General features: G+C 50.4%; 1 non-coding gene across 1 annotated transcript; it reads right to left on the reverse strand.

The window, feature by feature from the left end:
- Positions 1 to 11,077: 11,077 nt before the first annotated feature.
- TRNAT-GGU lies at positions 11,078 to 11,149 on the reverse strand. Its single transcript has one exon. It is a non-coding gene; the product is annotated as a tRNA-Thr (tRNA).
- Positions 11,150 to 22,329: the final 11,180 nt, after the last annotated feature.

A 22,329-nucleotide genomic window follows, 5' to 3' on the forward strand; every position in this document is an offset into this window, starting at 1 on the left:
CCTGTAATGGGCCATTCCAGCCAGGCGGTGGCAGTATGGAGCTGTGATCCGAAGAGTCCTGGAGAGGAAGAACTGATGTCATCCAGCCAAGCCAAGCAAAGTGGGAAAAATGCCATCCGGATCACGTCTGAGTTGCAACTGAACAAATCCCCGTCGGCTGCAAAACGTGTGCTATGTAAAGATTATATGTGTTGTCCTCCTTTACCCCTATATAGCATTGTTAGTCCCTTGTGAAATGAGTAACTGTAAATCGCTCAGAGCCAGCAGCTCTGCGAGGATTGAGCGATCAATAAATTGAAAGATTATTATTATTATTAACTTTCTGGCTTTGTTTGCAGCATTGATAGGGGCCGCAGTGGCTCAGAGGTTAAGACGCTGAGCTGCAGACTAGAAGGTCTGCAGTTCGGCAGTTTGACACCCTAAGTGCTGTGTGACGGAATACTGTGAAATTGACCAATGCATCCAGGGCAAACAGAAGAGCAAGGGCAGCACAGCTGCTTGTGGGGAATTGGTCTAAGTCTCCATCCCTTTTCCTTGCAGAGTTATAAGAAACCATGCAGGATGTACATGAAAGTGCATGGCAATTTGGACACATTGTTAATGTCCCTGCATTTGTAGCAGCAATGGGAACCTCATGGAGAATAATTAGTCTCCACATGGAACCAGCCCAAAGGCAATTGCTTCTGATATGTAGATACCTTGAAGAGAAGCACACTGCTTACAACACTTTTAGAGACAGAGAATGGAGGCAGTTGAGCTGCTCATTGGCTGGGTGATATCCCCTCCCCTCCAGGAGATGCAGTCCTCAGTGGTTGCCAGGAACACAGATACAGTTGTAATGGAAAGGAAGCAAAGAAAATGATAGGACAAATGAACATAAGCAAATATGATCCTGGTTAGCTCTGGTTATGGTGACCAGCATAGGATAAGCCACAAAGAGGTGGGTGTGTACAAGATATTAATTTGCCTCAGGCAGCAAAAGCCCTTTTGGCCAGACCTGGGTAGCTTTCCTTCTTCTTTTTTGAGACACTGAACAACTTTGAGACACCGACAACTTGCTATTCATTACAAACAAAAGCTACCCGTCACTGTTTGAAGGAAATACTAAAGAAGTAGAACCATGATATACAAAACCATGTGACTCACTCAACAGTGTGCAAGCTTCCATGCTGTTATGCTATACACATGGCTTTGTGATATTTTGGTTGATCCTAAGAAAAGGTATGACATGACTTACTTTTTTTTTTTGTATTTGCTGCCTGCAAACTTTGTTAGAAGGGAAGTCCATCTTTAACATTTCCTTTTTTTCGTTTCCAGTTACAGCAGAATCCCACTGCCATTTGCTCCTGGCTAAGTTGGATCATATGACTTCCTTCTGGGAGAAGAGGTGAAGGGATCTTTGATTCTCAAAAGCTTCTACTGTGAAAATCTTGTTATTTTATGTATTTTATTTATTCTTTAAATTTATATCCCGCCCTCCCCGAAGGCTCAGGGCGGCTAACAAGGGCAGAAATGCCAATAAAAACAATAAGAACAATATAAAATACAATACATTACACAACATAATACAATTCATAAAATATCGGTGCTCCACAACTTGCTCCAATTCATAAAATCAGGATGGTGTTCTGCAGCTGTTATAACAACACAACGACCATATGTCCCCACAAGCCCGTCATCCGCCAGGTATGTCTCGCACCCCCGATGGTACCCGCGCCAGCGGTGGTAAGGGTGCGGTGATGGAAAAAGGCGTTGGTGGAATAATGGTGGCGGCGGCTCCTACTCGAAAGCCTGGCGGAAGAGCTCCGTTTTACAGGCCCTGCGGAACTGCCCAAGGTCCCGCAGGGCCCGGATCTCTTCTGGGAGCTCATTCCACCAGGTAGGAGCCGCCACCGAAAACGCCCTGGCCCTGGTCACAGCGAGTTTGATGTTCCTGGGGCCTGGAATGTCCAGGAGGTTTTGAGACCCCAACCGTAGTGCTCTTGGGGGAACATGCGTGGAGAGGCGGTCCCTTAGGTAGGCCGGACCCTGGACTCCTTGTTGGACTCTTAAGGTGCCACTGGACTCGAATCTTGAAAGAAAAGCCAGAATTCTGAGGATGATGACTCAGCTACTGCGGAATCAAGCCTCCTAAAATCAAAGCATAGAGGCTTCTGCAGATCTTAGCCTCGGAGTGTGACAATAGCAGGCTGGGGGGTGGAATACGTAAGTCTTCAAGTAGATGGTAGGATAGCACTGGAAATACTTAGCTGGGTTTGGCCAGTAAATTCACTCCAATTTGTATAAAAACACATAAAACGTTAAAACAAAGGACAAACAACACATTGAAAGAACATAGACAGTTCAGCAAGGAAAGCTTTCTCCAATGGTGAACGGCTTTTTCTGATGGGGAAAAGGTTACCTTCGACATTACATTTCTTCTGATGAAGAAAAGTTTTCATCTGCTGTAGAAAACCTATTGAGGAAGACTTGGTGGAAAGGCGCAGGGGTGGATTGGCCATTAAGGCCACTGGTGAAAGGAGGCACCCCCCACTTAGGGTTGCCAACTGCCAGGTGGTGGCTGGAGATCTCCCGCTATTACAATCGATCTCCAGGCGACAGAGATTGGATCACCTGGAGAAAATGGGAGCTTTGGAAGGTGGACTCCATGGGTTTATACCCTACTGAAGTCCTCCCCCTTCCCCAGGCTCCACTCCCCAAATCTCCAGGTAGTTCCCAACCTGGAGATGGCAACCCTACCCCTACTGGGGTTGCCCAGACCTTGAGTTGCCATCCTCCAGGTGGGCCCTAAAGTCCTCCAAGTACTACTGACTACAGAGATCAGTTCCCCTGGAGAAAATGGCTGCCTCGGAGGGTGGACTCTATGGCATTGTGGCCTGCTGAGGTTCCTCCCTTTCCCAGGAGTTTCCCAACCCAGAGTTCGCAACCCTACTTGAGCCATCTGTATCCTCCTGTTCTGTAGGCTTCTTCTGTGGTACAGCTTTGCTTGTACCACACTAAGATCCGAACTCTCTAAGGCTGATTTGTGTAGATGGGTAGATGGCTGGTCCCACCGTGCCAAGTTAGAAGCTTTTAGGTTACATTCTATAAACTGGCTCACATGGGCCCAAAATGTACATGAAGGTCCCAGAGGACATCATTATTCAGGGAGTAAAAATTATTCCAAGTGTCACATTTTCAAAAGCGTTCCAAGTTGTTCCCTTGATTCCACAACCAAATGAGAAGGGAGCACTCACTGGAGAAGACCCTGATGCTGGGAAAGATTGAAGGTCGAAGAAGACGGGGACGGCAAAGGATGAGATGGTTAGACAGTGTCATCGACGCAACGAGCATGAAATTGAGCAAACTTCAGAGGACAGCGGAAGACAGGAGGGCCTGGCGGGAGGTCGCGAAGAGTCAGACTCGACTGTGCAACTGAACAACAACAACTCCATGCCCCGTGTTCATTTACTAATGGATTGCTATTTTGTTGTAACAATGTGTTGACCAGTTTTATTGCTTGCTGCTGGGTGGTTGCTTTCTGTGATTTGTCTTTAGTGCGGGTACGCCACCCAGCACTCGCCTTCAGATTAAATCAGTCCAAAATCCTCCTTCCCCAAATGCTGCCAATGCACGGGGGCTCCTCTATCACACCCCTTCGGAGCCAGTGTGGTCAGATTGCCCCAATCAAGCCCAGGGCTTTTTTTCCTGCGGGAACGTGCCGGAGTGGAGTTCCAGAACTTCTTCGACAACATTCTTTTAAACAGGGCTTTTTGGTAGAAAAAGCCCAGCAGGAACTCATTAGCATAATAGGCCACACCCAGCAGCAGAAACACATTAACATATTAGGCCACACCCCCAACAGCACAGCTCATTGGCATATTAGGCCACACCCCTATGCCTTCCCTTGGCTTGCCCGGGTGCCCCACGGCTGTGGGGAGCCCGGGCAAGCTGGCCCTTGGAGGGTAGGGAAGGCAGTTTAAGCCACCTTCCCTTGGCTTGCCCGGACACCCTGTGGCTGCGGGGAGCCCAAGCAAGCCCCCCCTTGGAGGGAAGGGAAGGCAGTTTAAATTGCCTTCCCTTGGCTTGCCTGGGTGCCCCGCGGCTGCAGGGAGCCCAGGCAAGTCAGCCCTTGGACAGGCCGGGGAAGGCATGGGGAGGCATTTTAATGCCTCCCCGATCCTTCCAGGCCCCCCCCTGGCCTGCCCGCCTCGGAGTTGCTGGGGCGTGGTGTTCTCTAGGCCTTCCCTCTGTAGCCACGCACGCAGAGGTTTTGGCTGTAGTGGGCGTGGCCAACTCTGAAGCCAGCCGGAACGCCGTTCCTTTGCGTTCCTGCCCAAAAATAGCCCTGCTTTTTTAAAAGTTTAAAAGTTCATGAGTTTTCAGTATACAGATTGAAAACTTCATTTCCCTCTAGAGAGTCCTGGCACCTTTTTTTCCAAATAAAAAGCCCTGGTCAAGCCTGATTTAAACATGATGCCAGCAAGGGATTGATTGCCTGTGCTGTTTAGCATCGGCTCGGGCATCTTGTTCATACTGTGCAACCCATTGAAAACAGCTAGGTTTGCTCAGTTCGCGAGCCACATATCTGTAGCCCCTGCAGCTGCTCAGCATGTGCGCGCTATCGAGGCATGCACGACTACTTTGTATGGGTTTCAGCACAGTATAAATAAGACCCAGAGGCAGGGTTGCCAGCCTCCAGGTGGGCCTTGGAGATGCTCCAGCATTACAACTGATCTCCAATCCCCCTGGAGAAAATGGCGGGTGTGGAAGGTGGACTCTATGGCACTATCCCCCACTGAGGTTCCTCCCCAAATGCTCCCTTCCCCAGGTTCTACCCCCAAATCTCCATCAATTCCCCCACCCAGAGTGGGCAATAATACTGGATGCTGCCAACCTCCAGGTGGGCCCTGGAGATGCCCCAGCATTACAACTGATCTCCAGGCAGCAAAGGTTAGTTCCCCTGGAGAAAATGGCTGCTTTGGAAGGTGGACTCTGGCATCATGCCCTGCCAAAGTCCCTCCCCTCACCAAACCCCATCCCTCCCCAGATTCCACCCCCAAAATCTCCAGGAATTAGAATTTCAACAGCCAATCCATATGCAAAAGAACCTCCTCAGGAAAGTTCCTCCATTAGCATGTCACAGCCTCGGGTATTCCTACAAGATAATGACTCAGCCCTACCCCACCTTCCTGAGTAGATATAAATTACCTGCCTACCATTTTTCTTCTCACTTTGATACAGACAGCACTCCATCTTTTTGTGTTATAGCTCTGAGGATGCCAGACACAGCTGCTGGCAAAACGTCAGGTACCACAATGTCAAGACCACAGCCTTACAGCCCGGGAAATCTACAACTAATTTCCCAACCCACTGATTGACCATACAGGGCTATTAGGGGAAAATGTGCATCTCACCAACATGATGTTTAAACCAGGATTTGTATCTGCATTTTTGAGCCATTTCATGATCACTCAGGAACCTTTCTGTACTTCACTTAAGACATGTTACCACTGTTTAAAAAGTCATGCTTTTTTATATCTCTTTCAAAAGTATGTTTGCTCTTACAGTGTGATCTGTTTGCAGGGTTGTGGGGCTGAGTATTAAAGTGCAGGGAAATTTCAGTGCACCTGATTAAATTTTATTCTGTGCTACTGGGAGAGGTCAGCTTTACCTTTGGGAGAGAGCGGAGTATAAATTAGTGGAGGCATGAATAAAGGAAAAGCCATTTAATTTTATCTTCTACCATCGAGGCAAGGGCGGTTAAACCTTAAGACCGCCTTCAGATCTCAAGAGCTCAGAATAATGCATTTGAGATCAGCTGTTTCATTAGGAACCAGCAAACCACACAGTTAAGCCTGTCCGAAGACTCAAGGATACGCAGGCTAACCCTTTGATCCACTGAGATGATCCATGGCAGCACAGCAGGTACCTCTTTTATGGACAAAATAAACAAGAGCTGTACAAAAAAAGCTGCACAGGTGAATCCCCCCCCCCCAACTGTATTCTATACTTGGAAAAGGTGCACTGGTTGATTTAGTGCATAAGGTACCTTTGGCTCTGTGGCCCGATCCACTGAATACAGAACCCATGCTTGGGCTGCTAGAACTGGGTTGGGAAATTCCTGCATATTTGGAAACAGAGCCGGGGGGGGGGAGCACAGTGGGGATGTGATGCTATAGAGCAGGGGTGGCGAACCTACGGCACGGGTGCCAGAGGTGGCACTCAGAGCCCTTTCTGTGGGCACGCGTGCCATCGCCTCAGCCAGGCCCAGACCGTCATTAAAGTGTCAAATTCTCTGCCAAATAATTTTAAGTAAATGAAAGCATTTGGGATTGCTTTCCTTACTTTGTTTTGGATCATCTTAAGTGAATGTATGAGTTGTTTTTTTCTAAAGTAAGAACCTCAGTATTCAGGTGAAATTGCCGTGTTGGCACTTTGCGATAAATAAGTGGGTTTTGGTTTCGCAGTTTGGGCACTCGGTCTCTAAAAGGTTCGCCATCACTGCTATAGAGTTAGAGTTGCCCATTCTGGGTTGGGAAATACCTGGGGATTTTGCGGGTGGAGCCGGGGAAGGCAAGATTTGGGGAGGGAAGGGACACCGTAGAGCCCACTCTCCAAAGGTGCCATTTGGTCCAGTGGAACTGATCTCTGTCGTCTGGGGATCAGTTGTAATCTGGCCCATAGCTGCAGTGGGGCTACTGGGGGCACTGTCCCCTTCCTTAAAGGACCAGCCCCACAAGAGTTTTTTGAGAATAAGATTTTTTTGGGGAAGATTTTTTTGAGAAGAAGCGGGGGGACCTCATGCACACCCCGCTTCTTCTCAACAGCATTTAAAGGGATCCTTTAAATGCTTTTGAGAAGAAGTGGGGTGTGTGCACCCCTCTCCCTCCCTCCTGCAATAAATAAATAAATTTAAAGGGCCCTCCAGCTGACTGGCAGGCCAATGTGCTCCCTGCTGATCAGCTTGAATGGCCCTTTAAATCTTGCAGGAGGGGAGGGGGGAGGGCCGGCCACCGGTGGTCAGGCTTGGGGGTGGACTGGAGCTTACAAAAAAAATATTGCCCCACAAGCCACAAAATCCTGCCCACAGGCCTGGTGGTAATAGAGGGAGATCTCCAGCCAGCACCTGAAGGTTGGCAACCATAGGGAGAGTCCATCCTCCAAATCAGCCATTTTCTCCAGGGGACTGATCTGTGTTGTCCGGAGATCAGTTGTAATATCGGGAGATCTCCAGGCAACACCGGGAGGTTGGCAGCCCTTTGCAGAGTCCTCCCTCCCAACTCAGCCATTTTCTCCAGGGGAACTGACCTGTGCAGTCCGGAGGTCCATTGTGATCCCAGGAGATCTACAGGACCCACCTGGAGGCTGGCAGCCCTACTTTCGAGAGAGAGGAAGATGTTCCTATGGCTCTCACCAGCGATAAGCGGTGCGGTGAGCGGAGGCCGCGTGCTGGCTCAGATGGCTTTAGGAGCCGGTGCTCTTGGCCTTAGGGAGCTATAAATACAAACCAGGCTGCCGTGTCCCATGGGCCAGCCGGCACTTTGCCTGCCCTCGAATCCTCCCTGAGCTGGGAAAGGCTCCTGGGAGCTATGGGGCTTTCTACCCGGGTCCGTTTCTCTTGCTCCGGCCGCAGAACGACCCTCTGAATTGCCAGTCCCCACCCCTGCCCTGCCCTTCTTCCTGGAGGGTGCCTCCTCTTTGCTCATGTGCAGCGTCGGCTGCTGCCCGCCTCCCTGCCCCATGTGCTGCCCCGGCTGCTTTCGGCCCCCCTGCCCCGCTTGTCACCCGCCTCCGTGCTGCCCCTCTTGCTGCCACCCCCCCTGCTGTTATTGCCCCTCCTCGGCCTGCTGCCGCACTGGGTGTTGCTCCGGCGCTTGCCGCCCCCCAGTTCCCTGCTGCTACTCTCGGCCCTCCTGGGGGGGCTTCAGCTGTTGCCCTCCTCCTCCCCCTTGCCCAGCTTGCCGCCCCCCGCCCCGTTATTGCGGCCCTTCTTGCGCGGCCTGTCGGAGGCCAGGGGCCCGGCTCAGCACCAAGTGAGCCGCCCAAAGCTCCAGGGATGCTTCTCTCCGCCACGCCTCAAAGCCCCAGGCCCAGTGGGACTGGCTCAGCTCAGCGACCAGACCGCCCAAGCCACAGTAAGTGACCAGCCTTTCTGAGAGGTAATCTCCCAGCTCACAAAATGGCCTCCTCAGGTCCCAGCATGCTTTGCTACCTTTGCTGAGAAGGCTATAAGGGGAGGCAAACTGAGGAAGATTGTATCTGGGGCTAGGGAGGGGAAGGCGGTCCAGATTGGGCGGCCGGACAGCCATTCTTCCTGTTGGCATAAATCTCACCCTGTGAGGCGGACCTCTAGGAAATCCCGTGTAGAGATCACATGACCTGTGAGAAGAAGTATAATACGAAAAAGCCATTGTCAGCACCGGGGGTGGGTGGGTGGGGCAATGTGGCCTCCAATGTCTCCTTACAGTCACCACTATCCCCTTCCCCATTTGGGCATTTTTCTCCCACAAGGCACCCTAAAGGACTCTTGTCTTTCCCTCTCACCCCCACATAAGGGTGCCAGCTGTTTTGGGAGAAAAATATCCTGTCCCTTTCATAGAGGCTCAATAGGATGTTATTCACCAGGTAATATAATTCCTTCACGCCATGAAAAGCTTTAGCTGCCCAGTTCCACACAATAAGCCACTGTTAAAGGGACAGGACTTCCCCCCCTTCCAGGCTTTTGCCAACCTTACCGCCCCCCCCCATGAAAACAGCAACTGAGGCATGGGTTGTATCAATCACAGCTGCTCACCATCCCTGCAGTCCTAAGAAGAGTTAAAAAATTATAACCTGCTTAGTTGATTGATTTCAGTGGTCTTTAAGGAGTATAACTGTTTAGGATTGCACTGAAGGTTTCTGTAGTAGAGGGGCTGTGTCTCATCAGCAGAGCCTCTGATTGGCATGCAGAAGGTCCCAGGTTCTGTCCCTGGCACCTCCAGTTAAAAGTACCAGGCAGTAGGTGCCACTGCCAGTCTGAGTAGGTAATACGGACCTCGATGGACCTAGGGTCTGATTCTAGTATAAGGCAGATTCATGTGCTCGTGTAGGTGTTGTTCATCACTTGCAGAGGAGAGAGATCGGCTGGGGTGTGTAATAAGGAGAAAGGCTTTCTCAGTGCTGTATTGCTGGCTTTTCAGCCTTTGTTTTAATAAATAAAAAAATAAATGGCCCTTATTAAGAACTAACATTCAGGGATGTGAAGTCCTGAGAGATGGAGCAGTATTCATTCTGGCAAGAGCTCTCAAATACGGAGTGTAGATTCTGTGAGCTTCCCAGCAGCAAATGAGTATTTTCAGGACCGCCTCCTCTGGTATGTCCCTGGAAAAGCATTATGCTCCGCTGAGAACAATCTAGTGGTGGTCCCTGGCCCTAAAAACATCCAGCTGTCCTCGACCAGAGCCGGGGCCTTTTTGGGACTGTGGGACTTATGTATGGCAGCGATGTTCTGCCATGCCTTTGGTTGAGGACAGTGACGGTTCTATCATAGCCGGCACCCTCCTCTTTTTCCTCCCTCCTCGCTTCGGCTCTCTCCTCACCTGCCTGCAAGTCAGCAACGCAGTCCGGAGCGGGATAGCGAAGAAATTGTCTGATGCCCTCTGATATCATGTAGTCCTTTTTTGGTTTTTGTGTTTAAATTGTTTTTAATGGATGCACATCGCCTAGAGCCTTGCATCATAGGCAATTTATAAATCGAAATAACAACAACAGCAACAACAATGGCTAGGAGACACTCCTCTGCAATAGGTACACGGATTGCTCACGGAGATGTAATTCCACAAAGAAAGCAGTATGGACTACATGAGTTATGCTGGGCAAGAGGGAGTGATGGGACCAGCACGATAGCTGCCTGGGGGAAGCTATGAGGATTTTTTTATGAGCAGGGAAGCCATTGCAAAGATTAGAATTGGGGGGAACTGCAGGAGCAGCCAGCTACTTTGGTACGAGGGCTTGGGAAGGGAGGTTTGTGCCTGCAAAAGAGGCAGCGAGCCAGGTGGGTTGATGATGGGCACCTAAGCTGGGGGGGACGGGCTGTGTAGGCATCTCTGTATCCCTTTAAACAGTGTTTGGCAAGCAACAGAACTGCATTTTTGAAGTTTTTGGAATACCTTTGATATGTAACTCCCATTGGATTTTAATTTCCAATTGGTACAATATCATGTGAGCATTACTAATAAAACTCATAAGAGAACATAAGAGAAGCCAATGTTGGATCAGGCCAACGGCCCAACCATTCCAACACTCTGTGTCACACAGTGGCCAAAAATACCAGGTGCCATCAGGAGGTCCAGCAGTGGGGCCAGGACACTAGAAGCCCTCCCACTGTTGCCCCCCCCCACAAGCACCAAGAATACAGAGCATCACTTGTCCCAGACCTCACAACTCACAACTGTGTTGTTTGATGTCCCCCACCCTTCCTATTACTTTGGGGGTATTCTGATATTCTGTGCAGGGTTGCCAATAGGACTGGAAGAAAATGCCTTGTCCCTTTAACAGAGGCTTAATGGGATGTTATTTACCAGGTGATGTAATTTTCTTCAGTGCCATGAAAACCTTCAGCTGCCCATGTGCACGTATGGACAGGACCGTTTGTGGGGAGGGCGGGGTATAAATTAAATTAATAAAATAAATCAATAAAAATCTTGCTCCAAGGTCACTGCCTCTTACTGGATCAGTCCATCAGGGTCAGTATTGCCTACTCAGACTGGCAGCAGCTCTCCAGGGTCTCAGACAGAGGTCTTTCTCATTACCTACTGCTAGATCCTTTAACTAGAGATGCCAGCAATTGAACCTGGAACCTTCTGCATGCCAAGCAGACGCTCTACCTCTGAGCCATGGTGGCCCTGTTATGTGGTCCTCCTAATTCTCTGCTTATGCATAGTTGTGATCTGGATTGTGCATATGGATTTGGTCCTATGAACTTGTGAAACTACCTTATACTGAAAAAAAAAACACTGATCCATCATGGTCAGTATTGTTTACTCAGACTGCCAGCTGGTCTCCAGAGTTTTAGGTAGAGGTTTTTCACATCACCTACTACCTGGTCCTTTTTAACGGGAGATGCCAGGGATTGAACCTGGGACCTTCTGCATACCAAGCAGATGCTCTACCACTAAGCCAGAGCCCCTCCCCTGGGCTAAATGGGTCTGCCCTTGAGTGGGGAGCTGGGTTAAGATGCTTTCTGTTCATCACCAGAACTATATTTTTATACATACTAAAAATCTGCAGTCCAAAAGCTCTAGAAACAATTTTTACTGGAAAGTAAGCCTTGCTTTAAGGCTTCCTAGTAAATGCCCTTTGGGCTTGTGTCTTAATTACACTACACTTGATCCCTTACTTTCCCAGTATTTATGAACTATTGTAATCAGGAGGGTTTGAGTATTTTTGCCATCAAATTGCAGTTGACTTATGGGGTTTTCAAGGCAAGAGACGTTCAGAGATCGTTTGCCATTGCCTGCCTCTGCATAGTGACTGTGAAGAGCCAGTTTGCTGTAGTGGTTAAGTGCGTGGACTCTAATCTGCGAGAACCGGGTTTGATTCCCCACTCCTCCACTCGCACCTGGCCGGATGACCTTGGGCAAGCCATAGTTCTGACAAGAGCTGTTCTTGAAAAAGAGCAGTTTCTGTCAGAGCTCTCTCAGCCCCACCTGCCTCACAGGGTGTCTGTTGTGGGGAGGGGAAGGGAAAGGAGTTTGTAAGCTGCTCTGAGACTCCCTTGGGTAGTGAAGGGTGGGGTATAAATCCAATCTCTTCTCTTTGGTGGTTTCCCATCCAAATATTAAGCAGGGCTGACCCTGCTTAACTTCTGAGATGTGACAAGATTGGGCTAGCCTGGTCTATCCAGGTCAGGGCAATTAGGAGTATATGATATTGTAGATAATGTGTGCGATTCACCACCACAAAATGAGGTGGTGGTGGGCACAGTGTTAGATGGCTTTCAAAAATGATTAGTCAGATCCATGGAGGATGGGTCTATGGCACTGCCTCCATGTACAGAGGAAGTCTACCATGGAATGCCAGCTGCTGGAAAACAAATGTGTCAAAGCTGCCACTCCATGCCCTGATTGTGCACCCAGCGGCATCTGATGGTCCAACAGCTAGAAACAGAACACTTAGTCTGGTCCACCAGTATAGGTTCACGTATTTTCCTGTTGATATGGTTTTTCGTCTCCAGAAATTGCAAGCTTCAAAATCCTCCCCCCCCCCATAATGTTCAATTTGTGCAACTGCAACCCTACACAGACACACACAAGATAAATTTTATTTAACATGTCCACACAATCTCTCTCTTAAAAAAAGGAAGGAAGGATTGTAAAGAAGCTGGCTTCTGGGAAGGGCAGGCTATAAACATGAAGCAATAAATAAAATAAGTAAATCAGGAAACAGATTTGGCTTCTGCAGGAAAAAAAAAAGATTAGAAAATGAAGTTAGCAAAGCGGTATGTTCAAATTGCTATGACAAAATTCACCGATACAGCTTTCTAAATGGCTTATAATGTAGAAGGGCCGCTATAGGTCACAATGCAATAGTTCCAGTGATTTTTTTTTCCTGGCAAAGCCGCACCTGTTGCGCTTCTGCCTCTTGTGCCGCTATGAAAGCAAAAACCAACAACAGCTGTTCTCAGAAGTCGCTGCTCCAACCTTGCAGGGCACAATTAACTAAAACAGGAATGGTACGGCGGCCTAGAACTGCCACTCTCAATTTCTAGCCAAGCTTCTGTGCCATTCACAGCGGCGCGGAAACCAGAAGCTCAACCGGTGTGCCTTGTCTAGCATGAGAAACGCAGCAATGGGGGGAAGGGACGACTGGGAGTGGGAATAAAGCGCTGCAGTTCAGAGGCGCGGGCTCCGCGCCAAGGCAAACAAAGTGGCAAGCCCAATCTTCCTCTCGTCTCACGTGTCAGCCTCCTGGGCGTGCATCGAGGCAGGGATCTTGGCCTTCCCTGCCTTGCTGGGCCACCACCCCCTATATTGGGGTGGTGGCTGGGCGCGCTGTCTAATACCAAGATCCGGGAGAGAGGGAGGGGAAGGTGGCGCCACTCACCGCTGGCTTTCCTTCCTCTTCCTTTCCAGCCCTCGCATCGTCCCTGCCCATGTGCGGAGAAGTCACGCTGCGCTCCTCCTCTCCGGCACATGGCTTCGCCACGCTAATCCTGCGCCGCCCGGGCGGATCTGGGCCAGCAGCGCCGGGAGGAATTAGCGCAATCGGCCGCCCGGGGCTTGTCCCAGGAGGCTGGAAGAACAGCTGGAGAGCGGGGCCTGGCTGGCCCCATCCGGCCTGGCTTCCTCGGCCCCGGCGGCTGAAGCGGCGGTAGCTCTGCAGATGGGACTCCCAGGCGCACGTGTCGGCTGCTGCTAATCGGAGCCGGGGAGGTCGCTCGCTCTCTCGCTCGCTGCCTCTGGTTGGGGTTGGATCAGGGGAGAGGATTGAGGGCAGCTAAATCTCGCCGCTTAATCGCTCCTTTCCCGCTTCGAGGTCGGGAGCAAAGAAGGAAACGAAAACAACAGCAGCAGCACCTGGTTCATTTTCGTGTTAAGGGGCCTCCGTTTGGGTAGATTTAGGAAAGAAAGACACACACCTCAGGTTGCCAGCTCCGGGTTGGGAAATACCTAGAGATTTGGAGGGTGGAGCACGGGGAAGGTGGGGTTTGGGGGAAGGGAGAGACCTCAGCAGGGTCTAATTCCAAAACAGCCATTCTCTCCAGGGCAATTGATCTCTGTAGTCTGGAGATCAGTGTGACACCTGGAGATCTCCAGGCCCCACCTGGAGGTTGGCAACCTCATGCGCCACAGGGGCTTCAGAAGGGTCTGAGACAACGCAAACCCACCCTCCTAGACTTTGGCTTTAAAAAAACTACTTTAGAAAAAGGTGTAAAAGCAGGAATCCAGTGGTGCTTGTTACTTTTTTGCTGCAGCGGATGTCACATGGGTTAGGGTTAACCCTAACCCTCTCCTCTGCTGGGATGGGAGAGAGAGAGGGCAATGAAAACCATTGGCCCCATATGACTTTCACTTTAGAAGGAAGGCCTCCCACTCTAAAAACAATACTTGCAGGGGATAAAGGAGACCCTCACTGCCATGTAATTTGAGCCCTGGGGGTGGTTTTTGTTTTGCTTATGAAATTATAGAGCACCTTGAAGCAACAGTACCGTCAAATATGTGGGACTTGGTTGCTGGTACTTTAGGGAGTGGTTTTGGCACCTGCTCAGAAGTACTATATATAGACCATGGTTCTGATCCACTGGAGAATTTCTGTTACAATCCAACACACACACCCCTCCCTGGTCATTTGGGCTGCGGCAGAAGGGGTAGGAAAGAGAGTCAGGTATGGAAGTAGTTTCCATGGAAACCCTCTGGTGGAGCCAACCCCATTTCCTCGCTGCCTGAAGCCTCCTTATTCTTGACAGCTAGTCACTGGGACCATGCGATTCCCATTCAGAGGTCTCTTCACTGGTTGCTGGTTAATTTATAGGTCCGGTTTAAGGTGCTGGTGATGATCTTTAAAGCCATTTGTGACTTGAGGCCAACACAATCTGAAGGACTGGTTCTCCTTGCATGTCCCTGCACAACAGGTTCATTCTTCCCACCAAGGTGTATTATCAGTACTTAATTTATTTAAAGCACATTCTCTAATGGTAGGGACACTGGTTTTTTTGTTGAGTAAAGAGGCATTTCCTTTTTATCAGTCCTGAATCTACTGCCCATTACGTTCACTGGATGTTCATCTCGAGTTCTGGTATTTTGGGAGAGGGAGAAAAATTTCTCTGTCCACTTTCCAGTAGGCTGAAGGAACTCAGGTTTTATTAAGACGGTAGAAGATTTACAAAGATAAAAGTAAAATACCTTAATAAAACCCGGGATGACTCCACTATTTCTGGTGCTAAGTAATGTTACATAATTGAATATTTTCCTTCCCTTCTTGCTTTGTGTATGCTGTTTTTTAAAAAAACCTCACATGTAAATGTCTACCTAAAGGTAAAAGTTTCCCTTGCTTGAAAGTGAGTAGAATCCGACTCTAAGAGGCAGTGCTTATCTCCGCTTCCAAGCCGAAGAGCCAGTCCTGTCCGGAGACATTTCCGTGATCATGTGGCTGGCATGACTAAACACCAAGGCGCATGGAATGCTGTTACCTTCCCACCAAAGTGGTACCTATTTATCTACCTAGGTTGGCAGGAGCTGGGGCCAGAGACAGGAGCTCGCTCCATCACGTGGCACTAGGGTCTCAAACTGCCAAGCTACCGACCTTCCAGTCTGCAGCTCAGTGTCTTAACCTCTGAGCCACCTTAAATGTCTACCTAGCAGTGTCCAGAAATTCAGAACCCAATCCACTTAATATGTTTTATTAGGACCAACCAAATGACATATACCAGTGGGCAAGCTTTCGAGTCCTCCAAAAGTCAGTTCTGCAGCTAATATCTAGAGCAGGGGTCCCCAACCATTTTGAGCCTGTGGGTGCCTTCAAGATTCTGATACAGGGCACAGCCATAAAATGGCTGCTGCAGGAGGCGGAGCCAACCACAAAATGTCAAGGAGTGAGGTTATGCATAACTCTGATAGCAGCTTTTCAACATTTCAGACAGAAGCTCTGTTTAACAGAATGCCTTTCTAAAATGAACACACTGATTTAAAGTATGTTCTTGCAATGTGCACACAGCCTACTGTCAGGCACTCAGTGAAGAGCCTTGGGCTGTGGTGGCTGCTGCTCCCAAAGCAGCATTTGTAGAAATTTGCTAAGCTAAGTGGATCTCCAGTGGCCAATCAGAAGCCCTCCTGAGCAACAGCCCCATGTGGCCCCACCCACTTTCTAAAAAGACTTGGTGGGCATCAGGAAAAGTGCTGCTGGGCAACATGGTGCCCATGGGCACCACGTTGGGGACCCCTGATCTATAGCATAACCCAGAGGTGTCGAAATCATTTGTCAGGCTGTGGCATGTGTGCCATTAAACGTAATGCCAGGTCCCAGAGATGTAAACTGTATAAATGACAGCAGCGGATAAGAGTTCTGAGTTGTATCCGCTGCAAGACCCCATGGGCTGAGGGGGTATGTGCCAATGGACTGGAGAGCCAGTGGTGCAGGACTGGGCAAATGCTTGCACCCTGCTTGACTGCTGCAAACAACGTTGTTCCACCATGCTGAAGCCACCATTGGAGTGGCTCCGCCCATTCCTCCCTGAGCAGTCTCCTGTTCCCTCCCTTGCACTAGTTGCTCGCAGGCCACATAAGCCAGGACCAATGTTCCCTCTAAGCTGTGGAGTCTTATGAGCAAAATTTTTACATTGTGAGCTACTGGCATTAAAGTTGTGAGCAAGCAATGTGTCTACAGCATAAATTCATTTGCTCTGGAGCCATCCTTCCTGAGCTAGGACAAAGATGTGTGAGCCGAAGGCTGAAAAACTATGAGCTAGCTCACACTAACTCAGCTTAGAGGGAACACTGGCCAGGACTTATGTTTGACACCCCTGGCATAACCCATACCACACTAGGATTTCATTTCATGTTCTGAAGCTTCATCCTCGTCTTATTTTTTTGTAACATGCTGCCTGAAGAGAAGTCCTGAATGTTTCGAAAGCTTGTCAACTGGTCTGTGTCATTTGAATCGTATTCCAGGGTTCTGAATTCTTTCGGACCAGGGTAGCTGACAACTTTCTACCTAGCAAGGTGCGTCTGAAGAACTGGGCTCTAATCCATGAAAATCTTAAACCGGAATAAAAATTGGTTAGTCTTTCAGGTACTTGAAGAATTTTGTTCATTTTTGCCGCAACCGGCAGATCAGTCTAAGCCCATTTAAACCAAAGGACAGATCTGAGTAACACTCTGTAGGGCTGTGTTGCCACACTGCTGACCCGCCAAAATGGATCTCAATGGCATTTGCCTTCTATTAAGTATGTGTAGGGTTCCCACTGTACATATGGTTGCCAATCTCCAGGTGGGACCTGGAGATCTCCTAAGAGAACATAAGAGACGCCAATGTTGGATCAGGCCAAAGGCCCATCCAGTCCAACACTCTGTGTCACACAGTGGCCAGAAATACCAGGTGCCATCAGGAAGTCCACCAGTGGGGCCAGGACATTAGAAGCCCTCCCACTGTTGACCCCCCCAAGCACCAAGATGACAGAGCATCACTTGCCCCAGAGTCCCTATCTATACCTTGTGGCTAATAGCCACTGATGGACCTCTGCTCCATATGCTTATCTAATTCCCTTTTGAAGGGAATTACAATCAGATTTCCAGACTACAGAGATCAGTTCCCCTGGAGGAACTATCTTTAGAGGGTAAAGTCTATGGCAGTGATGGTGAACCTTTTAGAGACCGAGTGCCCAAACTGTGACCCAAAACCCACTTATTTATTGCAAAGTGCCAACACGGCAATTTAACCTGAATACTGAGGTTTTACTTTAGAAAAAAACAACTCATACATTAACGTAAGATGATCCAAACAAAGTAAGGGAAGCAATCCCAAATGCTTTCATTTACTTAAAATTATTTGGCAGAGAATTCAACACTTTAATGATGGTCCGGGCCTGGCTGGGGCGATGGCACGCGTGCCCACAGAAAGGGCTCTGAGTGCCACCTCTGGCACCCGTGCCATAGGTTCGCCACCACTGGTCTATGGCATCAACTACTGAATTCCCTCCCCTCCTCAGGCTCCAGCCCCAAATTGCCAGGAATTCCCCAAACTGGAGTTGGCAACCTTAAGTGTACATCTTGAGATATTTGGTGTCTCCACACTCAGAAATCAATCTCCCTGCAAGCCCATAGCATCATCTGAGAAAATATGCCTTCATGCTTTCGTCCCGAGGATGGAATCAGGTGAGCAGCTGAGGGAAGACTTGCTCTGGTTTTGATTTTAGGTGGAAAAGAAAAGAAAAGGAACGCCCCCCACCCACCCACCCCAAACTGCAGACCCTCCATGCCATGTAACAAAAATCACATGGCCTTTTTGTTTATATCTGAAAGGAGGGTGACTCTTTGCTTTCAGCTTGTTATGGCACAAGGTAATCGCTCCATGCAGGAATCTGGGTCACCTGGAAAGGCTGGGGAGGAGAACAGAGGGAGCTGTGGATTTCTCCGCCACGTGTGCAGGGACGTTTATTTTTGTGAACTGCCACTAATGCTCAGCAGGGGCTCAGCTGGCTCCAGGAGGGTTTCTGTTATTCAAACATCAAACCTTTCTCCCCCCTCATCCAGTTCTTGAAATCTGCAGCATTCCCCGCCCCCCCTGCCCCCCCAGTAGCAACAATTCCTTGTTGAATGAACTGCAGGGTGTCTGTAACAGGGTGTGTGTGTGTGGGGGAGACTGCACAGAAGCTGGGAAGTGGGGGAGTTGAACCCTGCGATCTGGTGGGGTGGCTACCCAAGAGAGGCCTTAGCACAGGCCAAATTCCATAGGCAAGGCTTTGGAACAAACCCCAAATCTTACAGCTGGGCATTTCCCAAGTTACTAATACCTGAGACATGCTTTCCCCCCTCTGTAATTAAAATTCAAAGCATTTGTCATTTTTACTTCCCTAAACTTTTGATTATATAATAAGAGTAAAAATTCTGCTTGGTGGGGAGGGCCACCCCTGTGTTTCTGTGTGAGTCACAATGCTGGCCTTGGCTTCTAATTGAAAGGAGGCCAGTCAGAGCTGTGATTCATACAGAGATTCAACAAGCAGCTTCCCAAGAGGACAAGTGATTCTGCTGCATCTCCAGATGGGGACGGATTCATTGATTCAGGGTTGCTTCCACATGGTGGGGGGGGTGGTTCGGCTTTGCATTCATCCCTGTGGCGAAGGTGAACACAGAGACATCACATTTAAATTGACAATGGAGTTTCCACACATGGGAGTTTTCTCCTCCATCAGACACTTTCCCCCCAGCTGCACCTCTGGAGGTCATTTAAAAATTTAAAACCAATCACTGCTATTGCTCTGTAGCACAACAGGATTGTTTATCAGCTTTGTTTACATGGCTAGTGATGAAAATGTGGAATTCGCTGCCAGAGGATGTAGTGATGGCCATAGGCATAGGTAAAGGTCAAGGTTCCCTTGCTCGAAAGCCAGTCAGATTCGACTCTAGGGCTGTGGTGTTCATCTCTGTTTTAAAGCCAGCGCTGTCTGAAGACGTTTCCGTGGTCATGTGGCCGGCATGACTAAACACCAAGGCGCACGGAACGCTGTTACCTTCCCACTGAAGTGGTACCTATTTATCTACTTGCAATTTCTTGCTTTCGAACTGCTAGGTTGGCAGGAGAACCATAGGCACAGACAGCTTTAAAAAGGGATTAGATGGATTCATGGAGAAGAGGCCTTTCAGTGTCTACTAGCCCTGGTGACTAAAGGGAACTTCCACATTCAGATGCAGTCAGCCTCTGGATATCACTGCCAGGAGGCAATACCAGGGGAAGGCCTCGGCCTCTATGCTCTGTTGTTGCCCCTCCAGAGGAACTGGTTGGCCACTGTGTGAGACAGGATGCTGGACTAGATGGACAGCTGATCTAATCCAGCAGGGCTCTTCTTATGTTCTTATATCAGCCTTCCTCCCCAGTGGGGACCTAAAGGATCTCAGTGTTCTTTCCTCCATATTTATCTTCACAACAATCCTATAGGTCAGGGGTGTCAAACATGCGGCCTGGGGCCCAGATCAGGCCCCCGGGGGGCTTCAATCAGGCTCGCAGTGGAACTGGCCGTATTCTGCTTCCAGTTCTGCTGCTGCATCATAGCTTGCTTTGCCAGACTCTCTTAATCACTCAGCCATTTCATGTTTTAACCTGGGTCCTAGACGCAGAACTCTGAGCATGAGATTTCTGTTGTGAATGTCAATAAATCAAAAGTCGGTCTGCAGCTTACAGAGCTAATGTTTTAAGTGTGTTTTTATTTTAAGTTTAAAAAAATCTTTGTGTTTGTGAAAAGTACTCGGAAACGTGGAGTGATTCAGCAAAGAGTACTTAATTTAGATCAGAACAAGACAAAATAACCCGGCTCGCAGACCGGTATATAAGCACAGAAAACCCACCACCAAAACACGCCCCTAATCACCCTATAGGTTATTTACAGTAGCCGAGAGTCCATAGGCTCTCGGCTGCGGACCCGGCCCCCTGATTGGTGCAGCTAGGATCCGCTTGGGCTATTGTCCGAAAGTATGAAGCTATGAACGTGTGCTTGACCGCATGGCCCAACGGTCGCGCACGTGGTCATGGCGGATACTTTACACTCTTCCCCCCATAGTCCAGACTACCCACACACGAAGTCCTGGAGGTACGCTGGGGACGTCCGAGCCCTAGTGGAGCGGCGCAGCTCTGGGGCAACGGTCGGGGCTGCCTCGGAGGACCGTGGCGGGGAGGTTGGTGGTGGCGTTGGTGGTGGCAACGCAGGAGGCTCCGGAGCGGACTGGGCCGGGACGGCGACTGGGGTCTGCTGCGCCAGCTCGTTGACTGATGCTTCGTCGGGCTCTGTACTCTCTAGGTCCTCGGGATCGTTAGGGAGGACCCGGCGCCGCAGTTGGTCAATGTGGCGGTGGAGCAGTTGGCCATGCTTACAGGAGACCTCGTATGATCGAGGTCCCCGCACTCTTACAACCCGTGCGGGGATCCAAGGTGACCCTTGCGCATAATTCCGAGCGTAGACCGGGTCTTCCGGAAAGAACCCTCTGGCTGCTGTATGCGACTCCGTTGTTGGTTCCACCTCAGGGGCCCGGTCCGGATGCAGTCGGTCCAGTCTGGAGGTTAGTTGGCGGCCCATCAGGAGTTCCGCCGGGCTGCGGCCGGTCTTGGTGTGAGGTGTCGTACGCTGACCGAACAGGAACACCGCCAGCTTGTAGTCCCAGTCCTTGCTGTCCAACTTTCGTAGCGCCTCCTTTGTGGTCCGTACCATGCGCTCCGCCTGGCCGTTGGTGGCTGGGTGGAATGGTGCTGCCCGGACGGACGTGGCGGATCCCGCAGTACCTCATGAAGTCCTGGAACTCGCTGGAGGTAAACGCCGTGCCGTTGTCGGTCACCAGAGTGTCCGGAAGACCGTGGGAGCTGAAAATGTGGCGCATTGCTCTGATGGCCGCCTTTGAGGAGGTAGACGGCACTGGCACCACTTCTAGCCACTTACTATAAGCGTCGACTAGTATAAAAAAGATTTGTCCCTGGAACGGCCCCGCAAAGTCCAAGTGCAGCCGGGACCAGGGCTTGTGGGAAGATTCCCAGTCTCGTTCTGGCGCTCGGGGCGGTGCGGGCCGGAAAGCCTGGCAGGGTTGACATTGTTTCACCAGTTTTTCAATGTCCTGATCAAGGCTGGGCCACCACACATAACCCCGAACCAGGGCTTTCATCCACACCACGCCCGGGTGAGCCTCGTGCAATGCTGAGAGCACCCGATCTCGGAGAGGAGACGGTATCACCACTTGGCCTCCCCACAACACACAACCCTTGTGCGCTGACAGTTCGTCTTTGCGTGAGGCATAGGCCGAGAAGTCAGGTCCTGCCGTGACCACCGGCCACCCCCTCCTCACCCAGTCCAAGACGCGGCAGAGGATCGGATCCTTGGCGGTGCGACGGGCCACCTCTCGCACGTGGACCGGCTGGTCGGGCAGGGTCTCCAGCAGCGCGACCTGGTGAGCTGGGGCCGGGTCTGGCTCCGTTTCTGGCAGAGGAAGGCGGCTCAACGCGTCCGCATGTCCCATCGCTTTCCCGGGCCGGTGAAGGAGCGTGTAGTTGTAGCCCGCCATGAAGACGGACCACCGGATCACTCGAGGCGAAGTCATCTGGGGGGTCTGGCGGTCCGGGGCGAGCAAACCCAGGAGAGGCTTGTGGTCCGTAAGGACCGTGAAGGGCCGGCCGTATAGGTAGTGGTGAAATTTTTTCACCCCGGCTACGATAGCAAGAGCCTCTGTCAATTTGCGCATAATTGCGTTCCGCTGCAGACAAGGTACGGGAGTAGTAGGCCACTGGGACCTCCCGACCGTCAGGCAGCTTGTGCCCCAGGACCGCCCCGACCCCGTATGGAGAGGCGTCGCAGGCCAGCACCACCGGCAGGTCCTCGTTGAAGTGGGCGAGGACCGAATTGGAGATGAGGAGATCTTTGACTGCCTGAAACACCGCCTGCTGAGCCGGGCCCCAGACCCATGGCGCGCCCTTGTCGAGGAGCCTATGGAGGGGTTCCGCTACCGCTGCTTTTAGAGGAAGAAAGGAGTGATAAAAGTTAAGGAGGCCTAGGAAGGCCTGCAGTTCGGTCTTTGAAGTGGGGGCAGGAGCGTTCGAGATCGCCTTTGTCTTCTCCGCCGTCGGGTGAATGCCTTGTGCGTCGACCGTGAAACCGAGGAACTCCACCTTGTGAACGCC

This window comes from Gekko japonicus, unplaced genomic scaffold (genome assembly GCF_001447785.1).
Source record: "Gekko japonicus isolate JY-2015 unplaced genomic scaffold, Gekko_japonicus_V1.1 scaffold637, whole genome shotgun sequence".
Classification (NCBI taxonomy): domain Eukaryota; kingdom Metazoa; phylum Chordata; class Lepidosauria; order Squamata; family Gekkonidae; genus Gekko; species Gekko japonicus.